Below are 12,460 nucleotides of genomic sequence, written 5' to 3'. Positions count from 1 at the left end.
CCATGGATTATCATAATACTGAGACAGCCTCCCTTTAATCATTATAAATTTGCATATATATTTTTTAAACAATATATGTCTTCACAAAATATTGAGACAGCTTCCCTTCAATCATTAACAGAATATATGTCTTCACAAATACAAACATTTATCTCACTAGTAGAAAACAGGGCTTTGGTCCAGGCTGGGTCAGCCCATTAGTCCCGGTTCAGTCCAGAACCGGGACCAATGGGGGCATTGGACCCTGTTCGTGAGCCCAGGGGGCCAGCCGGGCCACGTGGGCCATTGGTCCCGGTTCATCTGGACCTTTTGGTCCCGGTTGGTGGGACGAACCGGGACCAATGGGCCTCGCTCCTGGCCCACCACCATTGGTCCTGGTTGGTGGCTTGAACCGGGACCAAAGGCTCCCCTTTAGTCCCGTTTCATGCCACCAACCGGGACCAATGAGGTGCCTATATATACCCCCTCGCGTAAGAGCAGAGCACACTGCTCTGTTTTTTTCTAGCCGAGGGGGAGAGGGCTTGGTGGTGCTCTAGCTCACCTCCTACGCACACAAGGTGTTCGATGGAATGCCCGAGCCACACTACTTAAGCTTTCTCCTCTACAAGCTCGACCTCCAAGCTCCATTTTCCTCAATATTTGTCTAGATTTAGCGGTCCGTCACGCCCCGTCCCCGTCTTCACCGCCATCGATCACCCGCGCCGAGCTCATCGCCGGCACCACCGTGGTGAGCCTCTTGTTCTTATCTTCTTTCTGAAAGGAAAAATATTCTTACTTGTATGTTTACATAGATACTTGTATTATTTTCTTACTTTTATTATTGCATCTTATATAGTGTGATGGTTTTGGTATCCGCCCCCGTCGGCCCTCGTCCTGTCTATGATTCAGATGTGGTATATACATTATCTTTATAACTATTGGTTCATTTATTTTTTATGAAAATTATGCCGACCAACGTGACATAGACTTTATTTATGTAGGATGTATGTGAATCGGAAATGCCAACCGACCCTATTGTCGAGAGGTTAAATTTAGTTGAAGAAGAAAACAATTTTTTGAAGGAAAAAATAAAAAAAATTGAGGAGGAGAAGATGATATTGGAGTTGCATGTTGCGGATGTCGTCGATGATCACAAGATCAAGATGGATGTAATGCGCTTGAAGATTAGAAAGATTAGAAAATATGCCATTCATACCGAGGCTTGGTATCATTATGCCGTTGGATCAATTGTTACCTTGGTTGCGATTATGATCGCATTTGTTTTCGCATTAAAATGTTTTACATAGTTTCAATGTATGGTTTAATTAATTAGATGCTCTGGAGAGCTATATGTTGTTAGATGAGAACTATGTATGTACTTTGGTTTTAATGTGATGATGAACTTCTATTAATTTGGACACTTAATTATATATAATGCACGCAGATGAACTGGCAATGGATGTACGGTGACAGACACACCTCCGAGTACATTAAGGGCGTGCATCAGTTTCTCGATGCGGCTGAGGCAAACAAGCAGAATGGTTTTATGTGTTGTCCATGCACTGAATGTGGGAATACGAGGTCTTACTCTAACCGAAAAATCTTTCACTCCCACCTGCTTTACAACCACACTATAATGTTTGGACGAGGCACGGAGAAATAGGGGTTATGATGGAAGACGACGAAGAAGAAGAGGACGATGACAACTATGTGCCCCCTGAATACGGTGATGCTGCAACGGGGGGGAGCTGGTGAAGATCAAGAGGAACCAGACAATGTGCCCAATGATGCTGCAACTGGTGAAGCTGGTGAAGATTAAGAGGAACCAGACGATGTGCCCGATGATGATGATCTCCGTTGGCTCATTGTCGATGCAAGGACGCAATGCGAAAGTCAAAAGGAGAAGCTGAAGTTCGATCGCATGTTAGAGGATCACAAAAAGGGGTTGTACCCCAATTGCTGAAGTGGAAGGCAGAGAATGTTGTGGCTGACAAAGGATTTGAGAAGCTACTGAAAATATTAAAGAAGAAGCTTCCAAAGGATAACGAATTGCCCGACAGTACATGCGCAGCAAAGAAGGTCGTATGCCCTCTAGGATTGGAGGTGGAGAAGATACATGCATGCCCTAATGACTGCATCCTCTACCGGGGTGCATACAAGGATCTGAACGCATGCCCGGTATGCGGTGCATTGCGGTATAAGATCAGACGAGATGACCATGGTGATGTTGACGGCGAGCCCCCCAGGAAGAGGGTTCCTGCGAAGGTGATGTGGTATGCTCCTATAATACCACGGTTGAAACGTCTGTTCAGAAACGAAGAGCATGCCAAGTTCATGCGATGGCACAGTGAGAACCGGAAGAAAGATAGGAAGTTGAGAGCACCCGCTGATGGGTCGCAGTGGAGAAAAATCGAGAGAAAGTACTGGGATGAGTTTTCAAAGGACCCAAGGAATGTATGGTTTGCTTTAAGCGCGGATGGCATTAATCCTTTCGGGGAGCAGAGCAGCAATCATAGCACCTGGCCCGTGACTCTATGTATGTATAACCTTCCTCCTTGGATGTGCATGAAGCGGAAGTTCATTATGATGCCAGTTCTCATCCAAGGCCCTAAGAAGCCCGACAACGACATTGATGTGTACCTAAGGCCATTAGTTGAAGAACTTTTACAGCTGTGGAATGGAAACGGTGTACGTACATGGGATGAGCACAGACAGGGGGAATTTAACCTAAAGGCGTTGCTGTTCGTGACCATCAACCATTGGCCCGCTCTCAGTAACCTTTTAGGACAGACAAACAAAGGATACCACGCATGCACGCACTGTTTAGATGATACTGAAAGTATATACCTGGACAAATGCAGGAAGAATGTGTACCTGGGCCATCGTCGATTTCTTCCGACCAACCATCAATGTCGGAAGAAAGGCAAGCATTTCAAAGGCGGGGCAGATCACGGGAAGAAGCCCGCCATGCGTACCAGTGATCACGTACTTGCTATGGTTAATGATTTACACGTAATCTTTGGAAAGGGTCCCGGCGGACTAGCTGTTCTGAATGACGCTGAGGGACACGCACCCATGTGGAAGAAGAAATCTATATTTTGGGACCTACCCTACTGGAAAGACCTAGAGGTCCGCTCTTCAATCGACGTGATGCACGTGACGAAGAACCTTTGCGTGAACCTGCTAGGCTTCTTGGGCGTGTATGGGAAGACAAAAGATACACCTGAGGCACGGGAGGACCTGCAACGTTTGCACGAAAAAGACGGCATGCCTCCGAAGCAGTATAAAGGTCCTGCCAGCTACGCTCTTACGAAAGAAGAGAAATAAATCTTCTTTGAATGCCTTCTCAGTATGAAGGTCACGACTGGCTTCTCGTCGAATATAAAGGGAATAATAAATATGCCAGAGAAAAAGTTTCAGAACCTAAAGTCTCATGACTGCCACGTGATTATGAAGCAACTGCTTCCGGTTGCATTGAGGGGCTTCTACCGGAAAACGTCCGATTAGCCATTGTGAAGCTATGTGCATTCCTCAATGCAATCTCTCAGAAGGTGATTGATCCAGAAATCGTACCAAGGCTAAGGAGTGATGTGGCACAATGTCTTGTCAGTTTCGAGCTGGTGTTCCCACCATCCTTCTTCAATGTCATGACGCACGTCCTAGTTCATCTAGTCGACGAGATTGTCATCCTGGGGCCCGTATTTCTACACAATATGTTCCATTTTGAGAGGTTCATGGGAGTCCTAAAGAAATATGTCCGTAACCGCCCTAGGCCAGAAGGAAGCATCTCCATGGGCCATCAAACATAGGATGTTATCGGGTTTTGTGTTGACTTCATTCCTGGCCTTAAGAAGATAGGTCTCCCTAAATCGCGGTATGAGGGGAGACTGACTGGAAAAGGCACTCTTGGAAGTGACTCAATAATATGCAGGGACGGATATTCTTGGTCTCAAGCACACTACACAGTTCTACAGAACTCTACCTTGGTGACCCCGTATGTCGATGAACACAAGAACAGTCTGCGCTCCAAACACCCGGAGCAGTGCGACGGCTGGATTACATGTGAACACATCAGGACTTTCAGCAGTTGGTTGGAAACACGTCTCAGAGGTGACAACACTGTTTGTGATGAGTTGTACTTGTTGTCCAGGGGACCATCTTTGACTGTATTGACTTACAAAGGATACGAGATAAATGGGAATACATTTTACACGATCGCCCAAGATCAAAAGAGCACCAACCAAAACAGCGGTGTCCGCTTTGATGCAGCAACCGAGAGCGGAAAGGATACATATTATGGTTACATAGTGGACATATGGGAACTTGACTACGGACATGATTTTAAGGTCCCTTTGTTTAAGTGCAAATGGGTCAATCTGTCAGGCGGGGGGTACAGGTAGACCCATAGTACGGAATGACAACAGTGGATCTGAAAAATCTTGGGTACACTGACGAACCGTTCGTCCTAGCCAATGATGTGGCACAGGTTATCTATGTGAAGGACATGTCTACCAAACCGAGAAAAACAAAAGATAAGGAAGCGAATACATCATACGATGATCCAAAGCGCCACATAGTTCTTTCAGGAAAAAGGGACATCCTGGGAGTGTACGGCAAGACAGGCATGTATGAAGATTATGAGAAGTTTCATGAAATTCCTCCATCCAATGTCAAGGCTGACCCAAGCATCCTGATAAACGATGAAGATTATCCGTGGTTACGGCGCAATAAGCAAATGACACAAGCGAAGAAAAAGTGAAGACTTTCTCCCGCAACTATTATGATGATACCATGCCAACTTTGTAACACACGAGTATGCTATGCCAACTTTTTCAGAGTTCATTTGAAAACTATGAATTTAGGTCAAATTTTCTCTATAGGTGCATCTATGTTCATTTTTTAGTAAAGTTAATCACAAACTTGTGATTCACACAAATTTCAAAGAATTCAAATTTTAACTATTCAAATTTGAAAACTAATGGCACTAACAGAAAGTTTATAATTTTTCTAAAACTAATGGCACTAACAGAAAGTTTATAATTTTGCTGACCTAAAAGCAAAAAGAAATAAAAAATAAAGCAAAAAACAAAAGAAAATAAATAATGTAGAAAACAAAACAAAAAATCTGGAAAACAAAAAAAATAGCAACAATAAGTTTTTTTGTAAATAGAAACAAAATAAAATAAATAAAGCAACAAAGAAAGCAAAAAAACTAAAAAAGTGTTTTCAAATTTGAAAACTAATGGCACTAACAGAAAGTTTATAATTTTTCTAAAACTAAAAGCAAAAGGAATAAAAAAATAAAGCAAAAAACAAAAGAAAATAAGTAATGCAGAAAACAAAACAAAAAAAACTTGAAAAAAATAGCAACAATAAGTATTTTGTTGTAAGTAGAAACAAAATAAAATAAATAAAGCAACAAAGAAAACAAAAAAACTAAAAAAGTGTTTTCAAATTTGAAAACTAATGGCACTAACAGAAAGTTCATAATTTTTCTAAAACAAAAAGCAAAAAAGAATTAAAATATAAAGCAAAAAACAAAAGAAAATAAATAATGCAGAAAACAAAACAAAAAAATGGAAAAAATAGCAACAATAAGTATTTTGTTGTAAGTAGAAACAAAATAAAATAAATAAAGCAATAAAGAAAAAAAGTGCCACCTATTGGGCCCCCACGGCCTGAATACGACTAGAAACCCTACCATGGGCCAGGATTCAGGCCCGCAGGAGGCCCAGTAGGCCCACAGGCACACAGCGCAGGGTTATGCCCGAAAGCCTGCATTTGAGAGGAGCTCGAGAGGGAAGGCGCAGTAGCGCTTATAAACCACTCTCGAGCTCTCTCAGCTAGCGAGGTGGGACTAAAGTTTTGGCGCGGGGCAGCACAAGGCCTTTGGTCCCGGTTGGTGCCCGCAACCGGGACTAAAGGGGGCATTGGTCACGGTTCGTGGCATAAACCGTGACCAATGCCCCCCTTTAGTCCCGGTTGGTACCACCAACCGGGACCAAAGGCCTCTTTTCAGCAGCCCAAAGGGCGGGAAGCGGCGGCCTTTGGCCCCGGTTGGTGGCACCAACCGGGACTAAATGGAGGCATTGGTCACGATTTGTGCCACGAACCGTGACCAATGCCTTTGGTATATAACCAGGACTTGTGAAATTTTCAGATTTCCCTCGCCAGTTGCCCCCGACGACGCCGACCTCCTTGACGCCGTCAGGCTGCCCCGACGCCGCACGCCGCCCCCGCCGTCACCGTCGCCCGCGCCCGTCGTCGCCGTCGCCCGCACCCTCGCCGGCCGTCGCCCGCACCCTCGCCGGCCGTCGCCCGCGCCCATCGTCGCCGTCGCCCGCACCCTCGCCGGCCGTCGCCCGCGCCCGTCGTCGCCGTCGCCCGCGCCCTCATCGCCTGTGCCCGTCGTCGCCGTCGCCCGCGCCCTCGCCGGCCGTCCCCTGCCCCTACGCGTCGCCGCCTCTGTGAGCACCGCGCGTCTGCTGCCCCCGCCGCCGCCGTGCATTTTTTTAATTACAAATGTTTTTTACATGTTTTTAGATTTTCATATATATATATGTATGTATGTATCTTTTAGATAGATGTTTTTGTATGTATGTTCATATATGTTTTTTTATGTATGTATTTTTTCAATTGTAATGATGTTTTAAAAATACATATATGCAACAATTAGATTTTTTTATTAGAAAAGTTTTATCTATATATGTTCTCTGATTTAGTACATTTTAGGTCAGTTTCATTTAAAAAAAGTTCTATATATTTAGGAAGAAGGAATAGAAGGAAGAAGAAGGAAGAAAATGTTTTATATATGAGGGTCGAGAGGGGGTCGACAGTCGAGAGGGGGTCGAGAGGGGGTCGTCGAACATGAGAGGAAGAAAAGGATAAAAAAAGATGAGGAAGAAGAAAAAAAGGAGAAGAAAGAATAGAGGAGACCTCTATTCTTTCTTCTCCTCTCTTTTTTTCTTCTTCTTCCTCTTTTTTTTATCAGGAACGAGGGTCGTCGAGGGTCGCCGAACATGAGAGGAAGAAGAGGATAGAAAAAGAAGAGTAAAAAGAAAAAAAAGAGGAGAAGAAAGAATAGAGGAGTTCTTCTCCTCTATTCTTTCTTCTCCTCTTTTTTTTCTTCTTCTTCCTCTTTTTTTTATCGGGAACGAGGGTCGTCGAGGGTCGCCGAGGGGTCAAGGGTCGAGAGGGGGTCGACGGTCGCCGAGGAGTCGAGGGTCGAGAGGGGGTCTAGGGTCGCCGAGGGGTCGAGAGTCGTCGAACATGAGAGGAAGAAGAGGATAAAAAAAGAAGAGGAAGAAGAAAAAAAGAGTTCTCCTCTATCATTTCTTCTCCTCTTTTTTTTTCTTCTTCTTCCTCTTTTTTTTATCAAGAACGAGGATCGTCGAGGGTCGCCAAGCGGTAGAGGAAACCCTAAATAGCAAGTATCGTGGGTGTGAGATACATGTGGCCGTCGGTGTCGGACAGTACATCCACGTCCCACAAGTGACACGGGTGTAATGTCTGACACCGACGGCCACATGTATCTCACACCCATGATACTTGCTATTTAGGGTTTCCTCTACCGTTCAGTGACCCTCGACGACCCTCGTTCACGATAAAAAAAGAGGAAGAAGAAGAAAAAAAGAGGAGAAGAAAGATTTCTTCTTCTCTTTTTTTCTTCTTCCTCTTTATTTTATCGGGAACGAGGGTCGTCGAGGGTTAGGGTCGCCGAGCGGTAGAGGAAACCTTAAATAGCAAGTATCGTCGATGTGAGATACATGTGGCCATCGGTGTCGGACACTACATCCACGTCCCACAAGTGACGCGGGCTTCGACGCCCACGTCACTTGTGGGACGTGGATGTAGTGTCCGACACCGACGGCCACATGTATCTCACACCCACGATACTTGCTATTTAGGGTTTCCTCTACCACTCGGTGACCCTCGACGACCCTCGTTCCCGATAAAAAAAGAGGAAGAAGAAGAAAAAAAGAGGAGAAGCTTACTCCTCTATTCTTTCTTCTCCTCTTTTTTCTTCTTCCTCTTCTTTTTTTATCCTTGAAGTGTTGTCGAGGCAACCCCAAACCCTAGAAAAGCAGCGTCGAGGCCACCCCAAACCCTAGAGAAGCAGCGTCGAGGCCACTAATTAATATTAGTTCTACGTTTGCCACTAATATATCCATCTGTCATGTTTGAATAATAATTGCCATGTTGTAAATATTTGTAGAAACTATGGACACCGCCCGAGACGAAGTACAAGAAGAGTTGTTGGGGGACATAATCGCATGAGGAAGTGATGCCGTCTGCTCGTTGTTTCTCAACGACACCGATGGTCTGGAAGCAGCTGGCTATGATTATGATGGCTCCGGTGACCTAATGCCGGTGCAAGAAGGAGACCGTGATGACGACTCCGGTGACCCAATGCCGGTGCAAGAAGGAGACCGTGATGACGTCTCCGGTGACCGAACCGAGTCCGGCCAGGTATATATATTAGTTAAGCTTCTGCTGACTAGCTAATTGATGCATTCATTGTTTTGGTATGTACACATATTAATTAAGTCTTTGTTCTTTTTTCTAGCCCTCTGGATCGAGCACAACTTCGGTAAAGAGACGAGGCCCGAAGAAAAAGTTGAGCTCGGATGAAAAGTTTGAGATCATAGCAATCGCGCACGACGGCCAACCGATTGAACCCCTCCGGACAAAGAGCGCATTTGTTGCTCAGTGTGGGGTTTTGGTTAGGGACAAGATCCCGATCAGCATCCAGCAATGGTTAAAGCCGGCTACAGAAGACCCTGAGGTGTCTTGTGTCAATGATATGCAGAAAAATGATCTTTGGACTGAGCTGAAGTCAAATTTCACCCTACTGCAAGAGGATGATCCGGAGAAGCCAGTTAAAGAGCAATTAATCAAGTATTTTGCTCTTAAGAGGATGGCAGAACTATTCAGGAGGTGGAAGAAAGAGCTGAATAAGTTTGTCGAAAATAAAGAGACACCAGAATTCAAGGGCAGATATGAGAAGATCATAGATCACTCGCCCGCATTTGTGGCCCACAAGACATCGGAAAAGAGTAAGAAGATGTCGGCGACAAACAAGCAAAATGCTGCGAAGAAGAAGCATCACCATCGCACGGGGTCAGGTGGCTACCTCGTAGCCCGGCCTAAGTGGGCCAAGACTGAGAATGATCTGGCTGATAAAGGGATCGAACCAGAGACAATTAACTGGCTAGATCGTTGCTGGACTTGGTTCTTCGGGGCTGGCGGAACCTTGGACCCTGTATCAGGGAAGTGCATTTGGACGAACGATCAAATGGACATACCAGTCAAGAAGCTTCAGCAGTATATCGAAGCAGCGCAGCAAGGGACGTTCGTTCCAGACAGAGAGAACGACGAGCTCACAATGGCCCTCGGGAATCCTGAGCACCCTGGACGGGCACGAGGCACGCCAGGCTCCATTCCGTGGAAGGTTGGGTTTCCGGACACAGGCGGTTACAAATGCCAGGAGAGGAGGAAAAAAGTGCAGCAGACCCAAATGCAGGCGCTGCAAGCAAGGGTACAAGCGATAGAGGAACGAGAAGCAAATTGCAGCAAACGAACTGCCGAAGCTTCCCCCGAAGCTACCCCGCCATCTCAGCGGAGAAGCAGCGTGGCTTCCATCGAGCTTCTTCAGCCAGAGCATGCCTTGATGGCTCCTGCCAGCTATCCCGTGGATGCTATCACGGTGTCTCAAAATTGCCACCTTATGACGCAATGGATTAATATGAAGGTTCAGGCGGCTGTTGGCTCTGTTTTTCCTACTGAACCCGGCGCAACTTTTCACTGCCGGCCGATTCCAGAAGGATATGATAGGGTGATGGTGGATGAAATAACAGAGGGATTTGAGGACCTCCAACTTGACCACCCTACCGGTGAAGGGGAGACTCGGCTGGGTTCTGCTCTGAAGACTCCATGCCTATGGCAGAAGGAGCTCATCAACCTTCCGAACTGGATGCCTCCGCCTCCTCCTCCGATGACGAATCAGGGCACTCCGCCTCCTCCACGGCCTCCTCCTCCGGCGAGTGACGATGAGGGCACTCGGCTGGCTCCTTCTCCGGCACCTGGCGGCACTCCGCCTCCTGCTTTGCCTGCGCCGGCGTGCCCGAGCAGCCAGCCTCCTCCTTCTCCGCCTCGTCAGCAAGGGTGGAAGAGACTCGCCGCCGCTCCAGCAGCTACTCCGGCGCGTCGTAGTCCTTCTCCTCCGCCTCGTAAGCAAGTAAAGAAGACAACAACTTCGTCTGCTTGGCTGGCATCTAGCCGTACAACCAGAGGCAGGAGGACATACAGATTCGGTCCTTCTCTGAAGACTCCAGAGAAGTTACCATACGAGAGGATCCCGGAGGAGAACGCCGAGATCACGCGAGAAGAAGTGAGGAACTTCTTTGAAGGGGTGAAAGCAAAGAAACATCCACCTCCGAAGGAGAAGGTAGATCCGGTGAAAGCGAAGCGCACTCTGGCTGCCCTGACAAAATCACCCAATTAAGTCTCTGTCGAAAGGAAACTATGAGCGCATTATTGCAAAGGAATTTGCCGAAGCGGAGCGGTCGGGAAGTACTGTCAGTGATCAAGGCTGAAAGAACGACGAGATGGGAAACAAATTGCACAGCTCGGCGAACAAGCAAAGCAATCGTGCCCCCCGCTCAAGGTGCCTAGCGACATTGTCGCAAATGATCCGAGGATGGTGCCCAGTTATAGCAATCTTGGAGATTACCTGCCCGACGATGTACATTATGATTTCATGGAGGTGCAGATACAAAGATACGAGTAGGGGAAGCCTCTCGTCAGAGATGAATGATCTCTATCAACGATGATGCAAAGATTGCATGATTGGTACTTGAAAATCTGCAGAGAGTCTGGGGGGAGGAGTACTTTGTATGTGAGAGTTAAAAAGGAGCATGACCTCGTTGGAATTGATATGTTGCCTGTTCCATTTGAGGAGTTCTTTCAGTTTTTCAATCAATTGGCCCTCGATAAAGCAACGGTCACCTGCTACTGTCTGTAAGTAGTAATACTTCTGTCATTAAGTCTCTCTATATAGCTTAGCTCTTTCATTTCATGTATTTATAATTATCCTCACTATATTATGCAGATTGAAGATCGTCGAATTGAAGAAACGACAAATCGGTGATATTGGGTTCATTAACACAAATATCATAGATGCAACTCAGGTTAAATTTCATGCCGCAGATACCGAGGCCAACTTGCTACGATCATTGGTAATAAATGAAAACAAAGATATAATATTCTTTCCTTACAACTTCAAGTGAGTGTTACTGTCTTGTGCGTATTCGGTTTCCCTTATATAATAGTCAAGGTTATACTAATGTAATTGATGAGTTATGCATGTGTGTGCAGTTTCCACTATATTCTCCTAGAGATTAAGCTTGAGCAGGGACTAGTAACCGTCTTAGACTCAAGACGAAAAGATCCCCAGGACTATGCGGACATGACTCAAATGCTCGAGAAGTAAGTTAAATCAATCATTATCCACCATATCAGCAACTTTGTTCATTTCCTGATATATCAAGTAATTGTTTTCTTTGTCTGGCAGGGTTTGGAAAAAATTCACCAAAAAAGTTCCGGGACTCCCGAAGAAGGTGCAATTTAGACACCCGAAAGTAAGTACTATAGTAGCATGTTCCGCGCATCTCCTATTGATTCAAGCGCTAGTTTCATCAATACCATTTGACATTCTTGCTTATCAGTTTGATTGACCTCTATTTCTTGTAAAGTCGTTGTGGCAGGAACAAGGGAATGATTTCTGTGGATACTACGTTTGCAAGTCCATCCGCCGCACGACCTGTGAGCGGGGCTACTCTGACGAACAATATGAAGTGCGTAAATAACAACATTCACAATTTTATTTTATTACCATCATTTGTGTTGAGTTTCATTCATTCATATATATATATATCAGAAATAATTTGCTACCCATGGTGGTAGCTACGCACGGCCCCAATTTTTATCTCTAATTACTTTTTTAAATTATTTTCGACTATGAAAAATAACTCTATAATAAAAATATCATTACTTTGGACCAGCCAGGCAAGCAAACACACAATTATACCAAAAAGTCAAGCAAAAAGAGTGAGAGAAGTGAGGAAAGGCCATTTTTACACAACAAAAAGGCACTTGTTTCGAAAGGAAATAAAAAAGACAAAGACAAGTGAGAAAAAGTTATTTTTGTACAAAAAAATGCACTTGTGCCGATGCCATAAGAAACCCAACACCTCATATATAAAAAAGGCACTTATGCCAAAGGATATGTAGCTGCCACCATGCGTGCGTAGCTACCACCATGCATAGGAAATCGCCTCATATATATATATATATATATATATATATATATATATATATATATATATATATGTATGTATGTATTGACCCCCTTCTTCAAATTAGATGTTTCGGAAGCGGGATGAACTCCTAGCATCAGCTCGCATGCGAGCAATTCAAGAGG

General features: G+C 45.2%; 1 long non-coding RNA gene across 1 annotated transcript; it reads left to right on the top strand.

The window, feature by feature from the left end:
* Positions 1–691: 691 nt before the first annotated feature.
* On the top strand, positions 692–1,579 carry LOC147957971 (uncharacterized). The gene is made up of 3 exons (XR_015610169.1): positions 692–727; positions 836–893; positions 981–1,579. It is a non-coding gene; the product is annotated as an uncharacterized LOC147957971 (long non-coding RNA).
* Positions 1,580–12,460: the final 10,881 nt, after the last annotated feature.

Source organism: Triticum urartu, chromosome 7A (genome assembly GCF_056163025.1).
Source record: "Triticum urartu cultivar PI428250 chromosome 7A, HENAU_Tu73, whole genome shotgun sequence".
In the NCBI taxonomy this organism is placed as follows: Eukaryota; Viridiplantae; Streptophyta; class Magnoliopsida; order Poales; family Poaceae; genus Triticum; species Triticum urartu.
The sequence above is the reverse complement of the archived record's forward strand: the minus strand, read 5'-3'. Positions and strand labels throughout refer to the sequence as shown.